At 44.9% G+C, this 13,131-nt stretch overlaps 1 protein-coding gene across 4 annotated transcripts in view; it reads left to right on the forward strand.

Moving 5' to 3' along the window:
* LOC131683009 (uncharacterized) overlaps window positions 1-13,131 on the forward strand; it is a 515,866-nt gene that overhangs the window by 103,413 nt on the left and 399,322 nt on the right. The gene's annotated exons all lie outside the window — the stretch shown is intronic.

The raw sequence follows: 13,131 nt of genomic DNA on the forward strand, positions 1-13,131 counted from the left end.
TCCGTGTTGTTGCCGTCGGGAACTGACGGCTGCTTTTGGAAAACTCCCAAGTGAGTAATCCATATAAAAGCATACCGTCAGTCCACAGACGGCACGGAAAAGTTTTTATGCTGGTTTAAGGAGATTTGCTGGCCAAACTCCGAGATTTTTACCTGCTAAATCCTCCAGCTCGTAGGAGGATACACCTTTTTTTGAGACAATTTTTGCCGGTAAGTATTGTGGTCCAAGTTTAGCATTGTAAGACTCGAGTGCATTCGACAACTTCATGTTTCGACGGTATACCATTTGTCCTGTTTCAAAAGGTTTGGAGAACTTTCGATGACGCAAGTTGTACTGATGTCGAATGCCCTCGCTTGCCTTTGCCAAATTTTTGACCACAATCTCCCGGACTTTGTCTATCTGTTAGTGTCTTGTTTCTAGGTTACCCTCACCGGAAATCCTGCTGAAGTCATCGGCAGATGCCATTTCACACCCGTGTATAATGAAATGTGGACTAAACCCAGTGGAGGAATGAACGGTAGTATTTAGGATGCGCTCCACATCGGTGATGTGGACATCCCAGTTGCGCTGCTCGGTTCGAGCATATGCCCGGATTGCGGTGTTTATCGAGCGATTTGTTCGCTCCACTGGGTTAGCCTGCGAATGATAGCGGGAGTTCAGCCAATGTTTGACGTTGGTTTCTTTTATGAATTGACTGAACTCCTTCGAGGTGAAAGTGGAGGCATTGTCGCTTAGCAGAATTTCCGGGCTGCCATGGCGATTGAACCACTGTTCGCGCAGTATCGTACAGAGTGACGTACTAGCGATTTTGCGAACGGGGGTTAACATGACGTACTTACTGAAGACGTCGAGGACGCCAAGCAAGTGTTGATTGCCACGTTTGCTTTTTGGAAGAGAACCAATATAGTCCACAGAAACCATTCGCCATGGTGCATTAGTCGCACGCGACTTACCCATTTCGGGCTGGACTGGGACGAAAGGAGCTTTGATTTCCTTGCACGTCCCACATTCTCGAATAAACTTTCGTACTTCAGATCCCATACGAGGCCAGTAATATCGTAACTGCACTTCGTGGATCGTTTTATCGTATCCCACGTGAAGCAAATTTTCGTGGGTACGTTGAATCAAATCTTGACGGAACTCGGGTGCTGGGACGAGTTTCCAACTGAACCGCGAGTCGCACGGAACAACTTTCGAGTTTACATACTTGAAAAGTTGATCATTTTCTACTTTGAAGTCGGCATAGTCGTCAGGATTTTGGATAACTTTGGACTTCATGGAACAGTACCAGTCTGAGGTGGACAAAGCGGAAACGGCTGCTACGGCCCGGGATAACGCATCTGGAACGACATTGTCCTTGCCTTTCCGGTGCTCAATAGACATGTCGTAGAGTTGCAATTCTAAACTCCAACGACTCAAACGTGAACTGGTTTTCCATTTAGTCTTCAGTATCCATGTAATCGCTGACGAATCAGTGACCAGTCGAAAATGATAACCTTCCAAGTAACCTCGAAAGTGTTCAACCGCCATTATCACCGCCAGACCTTCCTTTTCAGTTGCATGATAGTTCCTTTGGGGAGTGGTCAGTTTGTGCGAAAAGTAAGCAACTACTTTCTCACCCTCGGGATACTCCTGCACCAGAACAGCAGCGACTGCTACGTCACTAGCGTCTGTCTGAAGAATGAATTCTTTGGAGAAGTCTTGTGGGACTAAAACTGGAGGAGTGACTAGAAGTTCCTTAATTTTAAGGAACGCGAGTTCTGCCTCGGAGTTCCAAACTAAGCTCTTGGTTTTCGTTTTGAGCAGATCGGTCAAGGGAGCAGTGACCTCACTGAACCGATCAATGAAACGGCGGTAATAACCGCACATCCCGAGGAAACGACGAAGTTTCGTCACGGTAACCGGTCTCTCGTAGTCGAGAATCGGCTGAATTTTGTCAGGATTGACCTTGAGTCCGTCCCGATTCAACAAATAACCAAGAAACTTTAGTTCGGGGACTCCAAAACGGGATTTTTCCAAATTGATGGTTAGATTGGCTCTTGCTAGACAATCGGCCACTGCTTTGAGCAACTGTATGTGATGTTCGAACGTTTCGCTTACGACTATGATGTCATCTAGGTAGACGAAAACGTAAGGTTCCCATTTACCGCGTCCTAGAACCTGGTCCATCAGTCGCGCCAGAGTAGCGGGGCTGTTAACGAGACCAAATGGTAGACGAGTAAATTGGAACATACCCCTGCCGGGAACACTGAAAGCGGTATATTTGCGACTATCCTTGGCCAGGGGTACCTGGAGAAAGGCCTCCTTCAAGTCTATAGTAGACAGGTACTTCGCCTTGGGTAAGCCGCCCAATATTCGCCCAGTGTGGGGCAGAGGGTATGCATCTCGTACAGTACGCTCATTGAGAGGCCTAGCGTCTAGACAAAGGCGAATTGAGTCGTCTGGTTTCGTGACCGCCACAATATTAAGCGACCAATCCGAATTAGACTCCTCGATAATACCCATAGACCGCCATCGGTCAACTTCTTCCCAGACCTTTGACAGTTTCTTTGGGCTCATGTGATAAGGATATCGGCAAACGGGTGCCGCACCTTGGAATTCATCTTTGATGACAATCCTGTGCTCTGTGAATGAGGTTGGGCTTAGCTTTCCGGGCTCTACTGCCTGGAAACACTTCTTTACTTCTTCTACGCGCGCTAACTGTTCCGAAGTGAGTATCGACTCACGCGGTACTTCATCTTCTTCGTCGTCTTCCGATTCCTGACCTGAGTTCAACAGAGCACAGTTTTGTATCTCAGGAGAAATCCCAAAGGCGCGCCAAAAGTCCATACCTAGAATGGAGTTGACGGTCAGATGCTCTACTACAAGAGTGCATAGGACCTTTGTCAAATTTTGAAAAGTATACGGGAGATACGCTTGTCCAATGATTGGTAAGGATTGACCATTTGCAGAACGTAGTTCGAATGGTCGTTCCAAACTTTTCAAGGGACTTTTCGAAAACTTTCGGTATAGCTTTTTAGTCATAATCGTGGCGTTACTACCACTGTCGAGCAAGGCTTTGAAGGATTTGCCGTACACTGCGACAATTGCAAATGGACGGTTATCGAACGGGTCGTCAAGGACGATGGTTTCGACAGACAACGAATTATCATAGTCCTCATCACGAGCCGGTCGAAAACTGTCGTAAATCTGGGGATTAATAATGAGTTGTTGTTTGGAGCGCTGTTTTACTGCCAACTGCGACTTCAGTTGGTTCTGATCCCGTTTTTTAGGCAGTAAGGGCAACGAGAAACATCAAAACCTTTAAACGCACACACGATGCAGAAGACCCGCTTTGGCTTCCGACATTCCTCATGTTCGTGTCCTTTGTCTCCACAATTGTAGCAGACGCCGAGCACGGGAGGACGATGCTTTTCCACCAAATACTCCAGACACATTATAGGTTTCTGCGGTGGTTCTATGGGTTTTTGATTGTTTCCTTCGAGATTCTTTCCATCCTGATTCCCTTGCTGTTTCTTTTTCTGGTTTTCAGGAGGCTTGCTTGAACCAAGAACTGCCGGTTGGGCATTCTTGTTCCAAAACGTTTTGGATTTTGCGTTGCCGTTATTCTGTCCACCTCCCTTTTGGTTTTGATTATTTTGTTTTTGGTGTTTTGTGGTGGATTATCAGAATAAGCAGCAACTTCCCGAGAAGAACCGAAAACTTTCTGATAAATCGGCGTCTTGGAGGCGTCGATCGATTTACCAAGACTCATCAATTCTGAAAGCGTGTTCACTGGCCTGAGGATTAGCATTTCTTTATAGTCGGCTTTCAGGTTCCGCTTGAGCACGTCGAGTTTTTCGCTCGGTGCCATTGGAACCGTCATCGCACGAAATATTTTCTCCATTTCCAGGAAATATTCCTGGAAAGATTCGTTGCGCATCTGCCGGCGCTGGAGAGCCTTCATTTTGAGCGTAGCATCAAGTTCAGGATGTACAAAATTTACCTTGAGCTCGCATACAAGATGGTTCCAGTTAAACAACCGGTTTTGCGCACGCATAGCCTGATACCAGGTCAAAGCATTGCCAGTGAACAAATGCATTGCAGAATTGAAAAGTTCGTCTTCGCACATTTGTTCACACGCAGTGTAATTTGCTACGGTGTCCAAAAACTCATTAAGTCCAGTTCCTTCATCAGTTCCAGCATACTTCCGAATCTTCCAATCAGCGACGCGTTGCGGGTTTCGCGAGTAATTCCTGGGGGCCACCTTCGGTCCGTTTCCCGCATTGGTGGATATCGAAAAGTTCGGATATGATGGTCCCGCCAGCTGTTCGGTCAATTCAGGAACGTAAGGCTGGTTCTGAGCTTGGTACGGGGCTGTGAATCCAGTATTCTGTTTCGGTTTCTCAATAGGAAGTGATGGACATAGATTTTGTTGACCCGAGAATCCTCGCTTCAACACAAATTGATCGGGACTGGGCGCCAGTGTTGGGCGAGGAATTTCTGGTTCATCAAATGAATCGGGTACGTCCCTCAAACGCAAATCTTCCAGATCGGTCTGCAGATCCATCTCGGGAGCACTTTCCTTCTGATGTACTAGTGCCCGAAGTTCACTGACGGATTCACGAAGTGAGACAACTTCTTGAACCGTCTTTCTTAAAACTGACGAAATGGTTGTCAGTGAAGCAATCCCACCCATTAGCGTTTCAGTAGCTTTTGAAAAAGCATCAGACCCCTGAGACGCTAGGGCTCTATTATCGTCGGATTGCTGTCGCAGCTGTCGAATCTCGTCCCTCATCTGGCACAAGACACGCAACAGGTCGTCCCCTACGAGCTGTTTGGAAAGAGATCCTTGGTTATCGGAAGGATTGGATCCCTGTGGAATTGCAGGTACGTCTGTACTCAGCAAATCTCCCAAAATCTCTCCATCCTCCCCTTCTTGGTTGTCGGGAGGAAGTCCTGCCTGTTCGTCACTGAAATGACTGGAATAAACTGCTAGAACTTCCTCCAGCAACCCCGAAATTTCCTGGTTGACCTCCCCTGCCGCATAATTTCGGATAACCTGGAGCCTAGACCCCAAATGAAGCAACCGTGTTCGGTAAATCTCCTTGTTTGGGCACCGGTACTGGAGATCTTCCTTGATTGTTAGTAATTTACCAAGGCAGATCTCCTTTTCTTCACCCACGTCACCCCGGAAATTGCGAACTAATTCCCTCCGAGACGACCGCTCATGCGACAAAATTCCCCGAAGACGCCGCTGCCGCTGGACACCCGAAAGATCCGAATCAGGAGAGATAAAAATGCTTCGAGATAGCAACTCAAAATCCAGCTCATCGAAATGCAAATGATCGACGCGCATGAACACACACGCTTGATTGAATTTCTCCAACGCCATCATAACTTGCGCTATATTGGAAGAAATCACCAAGACACAAAGCATGTAAGTACTGACACAGTATTAATTTCAATTTTTCGCCCACTAACGATTCCCTTAAAATTTCAGGAAATCAAGCTGCTCCAAAAATGTCTCAAATCGGATTGAGAATTCAAGGCAATTGGCCACCGCAACCGAATAAATGACAACAACCTTCAAACTACTCGTCCGGCAGACCAAACACAAACAACGCGATCCACAAATTCTGACAAAAAAAAGGAAAAAACAAAAAATCGAAAAAATGCGCCAAAAAATGTAAATAAATAAATAATACGACCGCGGAACAATATTGCGGAAGAAACCTCACCACTGTTCTACGAAAATCCTCTATTTAGTAGAAGCACCCCACACTCCGGAAGAAAAAAATATTTTCCAAAATAGGAAAATATTTTTTTCAGCGTGTTTTGCGCTGTGCGCCAAATGTAAGTTGGGGTTTGCCCACTACTCGGGTTCTTGTTTGCCCGGCGAACCCTTCTTTTCAGGGCGGCCTAGGTGCTTCTACAGAATTTCGGATTTTCGTAACAACAAAAAAAAACAAAAGTAAACAAACAAGTAATTTACAAATTTACCGACTTTTATTTCTCCGCTTCTCTACTTCACTGCTGCTGCTGCTGCTTGTGATGACTGCGGAAGGCGGGGGTTTATCCGACCGGCCGGGACTCCGACGGCCGAGTTCTCCTGCTGGTATCGTTGGCTGCTATCGCAGCGGTCCTTTACAATTAGCTAGGGAGGTGAGCATTGCTCTTTTGTTGGAACCTTCCCAGCGACAGGGCGACTGATCGCCGGGCCCACTCACTCCCCGTGAATGGCCCAGGTAGATACCGCAGTAAACTACCTCAGGTGGATCCGTTGTCCTACCTGCTTCGCCCTCCTTTGCGATTAACTGTGGAGGAGAGCTATGCTCGTTCGGCTGATCCTCCACAGTGAGGGCGGCGTGGTGTCACTGGGTCCTTTGTAATTAGCCGGGGGAAGCGAGTAGCTCCTTTGCGATTAGCTTCCCGTTCCCGGCGACCCAACACCGCACTATACGCTGTGCCCGAACCACGGGCCGACACTTTCCGACGGTCTTAGTTTGCCGTCGCACGCGCGCACTGAAACTTTTCTCTAGTGGCGGAAACTGTCCCACAAAAACTTATTACGGACGTCTGTTATTCGCCATGGTTCGTCACTTTCCGCCGGTCAAAAACTCGATGGTTGCCTTCCGCACTCGACTATCACCAACACAATCCGCCTCATTGCATAGCTGTCACCCATGAGCAACATAACCAGCGCACTCGTATTTTCGCAAGAGGAGAGCGGTAGCCTAGCTAAACCCTATGCTACTAATTCACAAACATAAAACAAAATTTTCTACACCTATCTGATTACACAATACCGTTCACAAACGCGAAACTATATAAAAATTTACAAACTAAATGTGAACGGTATCGAACAGCGGTAAGCATAACTTTAACGTAAACAATACACTCTACGGAGTGTATACGCAAAAAAAGGGTATATTTCCACCCAGTGCTAAATTGTTACCCTGACGGGTTACATGCGTTCGAACGAATACAAATGGACACCAACATACAGGTAGTGGCAATACAGCTTCACACGCCGTCGAAACTGACTGTGGCCTCAGTATATCTGCCACCAAGAGATAAAAATGCTGCTGATAACTTAAAACACCTATTGGAAGAACTCCCGAAACCACACCACACAGAAAAGAGGCAATTCGATTCTGGAAACAGTAGTTAATAAAAGCATGGTAGTATTAAATGACGGATTTCACACCCGAGTCGATCCATACACCGGCAGCACGCAAGCGTTAGTATCAATCTGCTCAACATCCATATCAGGCAATTTCATCTGGAAAACACTTCCAGATTGCGCAGACAGTGACCACTTCCCCATTAAAATTGATACACCCGGAACATCAGATGAACCAAGGCGACGACGAAGATAGATCTACGAAAGAGCAAACTGGGATTTGTACGAAAAACTAATCAGCAGCTCCATTCGTCCCGACCAGATAATGACAGTCGAAGACTTCACCAGAAAAGTGATAGCTGCTGCCGAAGCTAGTATCCCTCGAACCAGTGGTAAACCAGGACCCAAGGCAGTGGTCTGGTGGAACGCAGAGGTAGAACAAGCAGTTAAAATTCGAAGAAAGAAACTGCGTGCTCTCCGTCGCATTACGGACGGTGACCCCAACAAAGTAGCAGCTCTCCAGTCTTTCCACAAAGCTCGATCTGCCTGCCGCAAAATCATCTTGGAAGCCAAGCAGAAAAGCTGGGAAGATCTAGTACAGAGCATCAACCCCGAGAGCCCCTCAACACAGATATGGAATCGGATTAATCAGCTCCAGGGTAAAAGGCGCTCAAACACGGTGACCCTAAGCCTTCCAAGTGGTATTACCAATAATGCGCAGAAAGTGGCGGACGCATTCGCAGAGGAATACCAGAAAAAATCCGCAAACGCCAACTATAATGAATAGTTTCGTAAGAAGAAAGCCGCACTGCTAAATACATTACCAAAATCAATTCGACCGAACCTATTTAAACGCTTCAATGCAGATTTCTCTATGGACGAGCTGATGTGGGCCCTCTCCAAGGGTGGTGGAGCATCAACAGGACCTGATAATGTCGGAGACCCTTTACTGCAACGACTTCCTTTCTCCACTAAAGTAGTTCTGCTCGATTTGTTTAACCAGGTGTGGGACTCTGGCACCTTCCCGGAGCAGTGAAAGAGGGAATGGTAATCCCGATTCCAAAACCGGAGGGAGACCGCTGCAGTCCAGTCGGTTATCGCCCCATCACTCTCCTGAGTTGCATAGGCAAATTATTCGAACGCCTAGTGAATCGTCGTCTAATTACTGAACTGGAAGACAATGAAAGACTGGATCGCCGCCAACATGCATTTCGCCCGGGAAGAGGTGTCGAGTCCCATCTAGCACAGATGGAATCGTCCATTCGTATTAATGAAAATCAGCATGACGAGATAGTCTCCCTCGACATATCCAAAGCGTACGATACGACCTGGAGACTTTGCTATTCTCCGAACTCTCGCAAGCTGGAAAATCTCTGGCCGATTATTTAACATCCTATCAAGCTTCCTATCCGATAGAACCTTCCGGGTATCAGCGAACGGAGCGTCCTCCAGCCGCTGCGTGGCAGAAAACGGTGTTCCGTAGGGATCCATCCTATCCGTTATTCTCTTTCTCGTCGCGATGGAACCGGTTTTTGCAGTAATCCCAGCTGATGTCAAAATTCTGCTATATGCGGATGATGTACTACTAGCAGTTAGAGGAACAAACCCCGGGCAAATACGATGTCAACTGAGAAAAGCTGTCAATGCGTTTGTCTATTGGGCCGCCAATGTTGGTTTCGAAATCGCACCATCAAAATCTAAGCTACTTCACATCTGCAACATAAGGCATCGCAAGCGTGGCCGGGCCATCAAAATAAATAAGACTCCGATTCCCTGTTTAAGGAAGATTAGGATAGGAGTGCTTGTGGACTCTAAACTCAACTATCTGCAGCATTTCACAGCCATCAAGAACAGCTGTACCAAAAGAATTAATATCTTGCGGATTTTGGGCTCTCGATTAAAAAGAAGTAGCCGATCAACGCTTTTGTCAGTCGGTTCCGCACTAGTTGTCTCCAAGTTATTTTTTGGACTGGGTCTCACCAGCAGCAACCACGAAGCGATGGAAAGAATGCTTGCTCCAGTATACAACGAAGTGATACGCCAGGCCTCAGGTGCCTTCCGAACGAGTCCAATATCCTCAATTATGGCTGAAGCAGGTTGCCTGCCGTTCAGACTATTGCTAATTCAGCGACTAGTGCAGCTAGTAACACGTCTCACCGAAAAAAATGCCGACGTGGCGGAATATCCAGTAGCCAAAAGATCAGTAGAACTTTTCCACCAAACCACTGGATACTCCGTGCCAAAAACATGCATTCTTCGTAGACTTACTGATAAGGAGTGGTATAGCCAAACAACAAAAATCGATAACGAAATACGAAGAAACGTCCAAGCCGGTACATCCTGTCAGATAGCCTACCAAAGTTCCAGGACTTTATAAACAGCCACTACGCTACGCACGAACAAATCTACACCGACGGCTCCAAGGAGGACGAGAAAGTAGGTGCAGGTCTAGTGACAAACAGGGAAAAAATCTGCTATACTCTACCGGAGCCTTGCAGCGTATTCTCAGCCGAGGCATATGCACTGGCTTCTGCTGCTTCAATGACAGACGAACATTACGAGACAATCATACTAACCGACTCCGCTAGCTGCCTTGACGCCCTCCGCGGAGGCCGCTCGAGGCACCCGTGGATCCAACAACTGGAACGTGCACTCGAAGGACGAAAAATCACGCTCAGCTGGATTCCAGGACATGCAGGTATTTCCGGTAATGTAGAAGCGGACAGGCTTGCGAACGAAGGAAGAACTGGTAACCCAATGAACATCCCAATTCCTTCTCAAGACGTTGTACGCTTCATCAAGAAGAAAATATGGGACACTTGGCAAAGTGAATGGAACCGCACTCCATCTTTTCTGCGACAGGTAAAACCGAACGTAGGAAAAAATGCAGATAGAAAATGTGCATAGGAACAGCGCACCCTAACCAGACTCAGAATCGGGCATACTCGTTTTAGCCATTCATACATAATGCTAGCACAATCCCCGCCGAATTGTTGCTACTGTGGAATTCCAATAAGGACTGAAGGATATGTTCAGATTCGACAACAGTGCAGTATCAACGAATCAGTTACGGAAATTTTAGCGAACGACGACAACAGAGAGAAGGCAGTACTACGCTTCATTAAAGAAACGAAGCTCGAGATTTGAGCGACAAATGTGTCTCTATCTCCATCTATATCTATACCCATCTACCCTATTCTTTCCATAGACACGAATGCCACAAACGTGGTAAAACGTCATAAATAAACAAAAAAAAATTAAAATAATTTGACGTTTATGAAGAAAATGTTCTAATCAAAAAAATATCAACCTGTAACAACATGGAGAGAAGTGTGGAAAACGGACAATTTTCTACGAATGGGGCAAAAATATCGGAGCACTGTACCGCCCATGGCTTTTGACCAATCCTATTTCCGTTGAGGAATACATGAAATTAACACGAGTATGCATTCCTATAATTTGCAACTCAGACGAAGAATATCATAGAGAAACCACTAAATGCTCATTATTTCATCTGCACAATTTGATGTCAATACTAACCTTGTTTCGGAATCTCTACTACAAACTCATCTCTGCTTCGTTTGTTGATGTTTATATTTCGCGATCCGAGAGCCACACGATGCACCTCCTCTTCTATACCGACAAAGGCTGTATAATGTATAATGTGGTAAAACGTTATTCATATATTGCAAATATCATTGCGTCGGCAACTATCCTCCACAGATAGGAGTGCTAACGGCCTACCTCGTATGAAGCTGATGTCAGATGATCATGGTTGTTCGGATCCCAGAAAATTAATTTAAAAAATCTGAAGGAATTGAAATTTTGTGGTGATGTTAATGTTGTATCCCCGTATAAATAAATACCGTCACGCAAAAGAATTGTGCATGTTTGATTCTATAAATTATTTCTTCATTTTTAATCGATAAAAATTCTTTATTGTGAACCAAGGAATTTATTAAACCAAATTTATTTTTTTGGTTAGATCAACCAAAATATATTATCAATCTTACAAGTTTTGTTATCTGTGCTTTTCGAAGATCGACAAAATTGTTTGTTCCAAACAAATCAGTGATTCTAACAAAAGCATGCAGCTGATTGATTCAAAAGGACTGAATGCATTACATCAACAGTCCTTGTTGAATTGAAACAAATAAAAAATAAAAGTTGCTACGAAGAAGAAAACTTTTTCCACGTTCGTCAATGCTGAAGAAATTCGCTATTTTTAAATCAGGGAATTCAGATTTCGGTAAATTCTTATAGTGCTCAGATTTTCCGGACTCGAAGGGCGCAAGTGCAGCTTGAAAATAATCATGATGTCGCACAAAGGTTAGTGAATAAATTAAGTCGAATGCACACGGTGCGTTTTATGGTGCCTTCCTCTATTCCGAGACTCAAACAAAACACCCTGTGTGGCTTAAAAACGACAATCGCAGAACTGAAAACACGTCACCGCACCAGAGATAAATAATACCCGTTCGAGAGGGCAGTTTCCTGTACTTCACCATCTCTGGTCCAACAGGAAGACACAGCGTATTCGTGCACCTTCTGCAATCTTTTTGGAAAAGCCGAGACTCTGAAGCACTACATTATAGCGCTGGAATAAACCACGCGCACGGCCAAAGGTACTACATAAAGGGACGGTGATTGGAATCGTATGCGCTGCATGTAATAAAATTTCATTTCATTCCAAGCAAACCTACTCCGGAATAGGGTTGTGGTACCGGTAATACCGGTACCGAAAATCCCGGGAATACCGACCCATTTTTGGTACCGTAATTCCGGTACTGAACAATAGCCAGTACCGGTATTTTCGGTACCATACAATTTTTTTTATGAAAATAATGTAGACTCTCTAGGTGGACCTGGTTCAAAATATCGGTCTGCAAGATGACTTTTAATTATATTAATTTCCTTCTAGATAAATCGTTGAGCTAACACCTTTGTGAGGGAATGAGGTGGGGCCATCATCATAATAATTCTAGAAGTTAAATATTACTAGCTCCCGTTGTACTGAACGGTGTGTTTAAATTCCTGCTTTATTTTGTCGAAATTAAATTTTAACGATGTTGTACTAAATTTAAAAATATTCACATCTAGTGTAAGAGACAGAAAAAATTTCTATGCATTTGTTATTAGCGACATTCTGATTGGTTTCCATTATTCACTGGGTGGCGCGTAATAAGACTATGGTCTAAGTCATGTCTGTATTTGGTTTGCTCTTTAAACTTTATTCATAAATGAACGAACAACGATTTAGTAGCTAACAAATTTAGACTTGGTGAACGACTTCAAATGGGGCGATTTGTAATTATTGGTGATCGGAAAATTCAGCAAAACTCTTACTTACAGGAAAGCAAGGGTTGAAACCAATTTACCAAGCAAGGGTTGAAACCAATTTACCAATTTACATAAGTCGCACCGCTTAGCAGTTAGTGTTTTCAAAGTGGCCTATATTTCAAAATAAAAGAAGGGGCCGCATACGAAAAATATCTTCTACTGAAATGAGCATGCCATTCCAAAGCAATTAAAAACAACATGTTTTTTTGATCAGCACAAATCAATCATCTAAGAATAAGGTCATCAGTTTAAGCATTCAATTTCACTTTGAAGCTTTTTTCGAATTTAAAAAAAAAATTCGAGTACTGGTACTTTCCCGGTACTGAAAGCTTCAGTACCGTAGTACCGGTTCTCGCCAAAAAGGGTCGGTACTGCGAACCCTACTCCGGAACAGGTTTGGAGTCCCTTATGGATTCTCGCTCAAATGCAACAAACGATTGAGTCGGAATCGGTTGTTGCCTTTGAGCTGGAACTCATAATGAATCCATTCAGAATTCCTAACCGATCCCGGAATGGGTTTGACTGGGCCATACTGCATCCATTCAGGATTCCGAAGCGGTTCCAGAATGATTTGACTGCGTAAAATTAATGCGCTGGTAGCCTGTTTTTCGAGAAAGGCCAATAAGTCAATGGCAAGTGTTTACTTTGTGAGGTTCATTTGTACTGATGTTATCTGTTGTCAGCGA

The sequence above is a fragment of the Topomyia yanbarensis genome, chromosome 2, assembly GCF_030247195.1.
Source record: "Topomyia yanbarensis strain Yona2022 chromosome 2, ASM3024719v1, whole genome shotgun sequence".
NCBI lineage: Eukaryota > Metazoa > Arthropoda > Insecta > Diptera > Culicidae > Topomyia > Topomyia yanbarensis.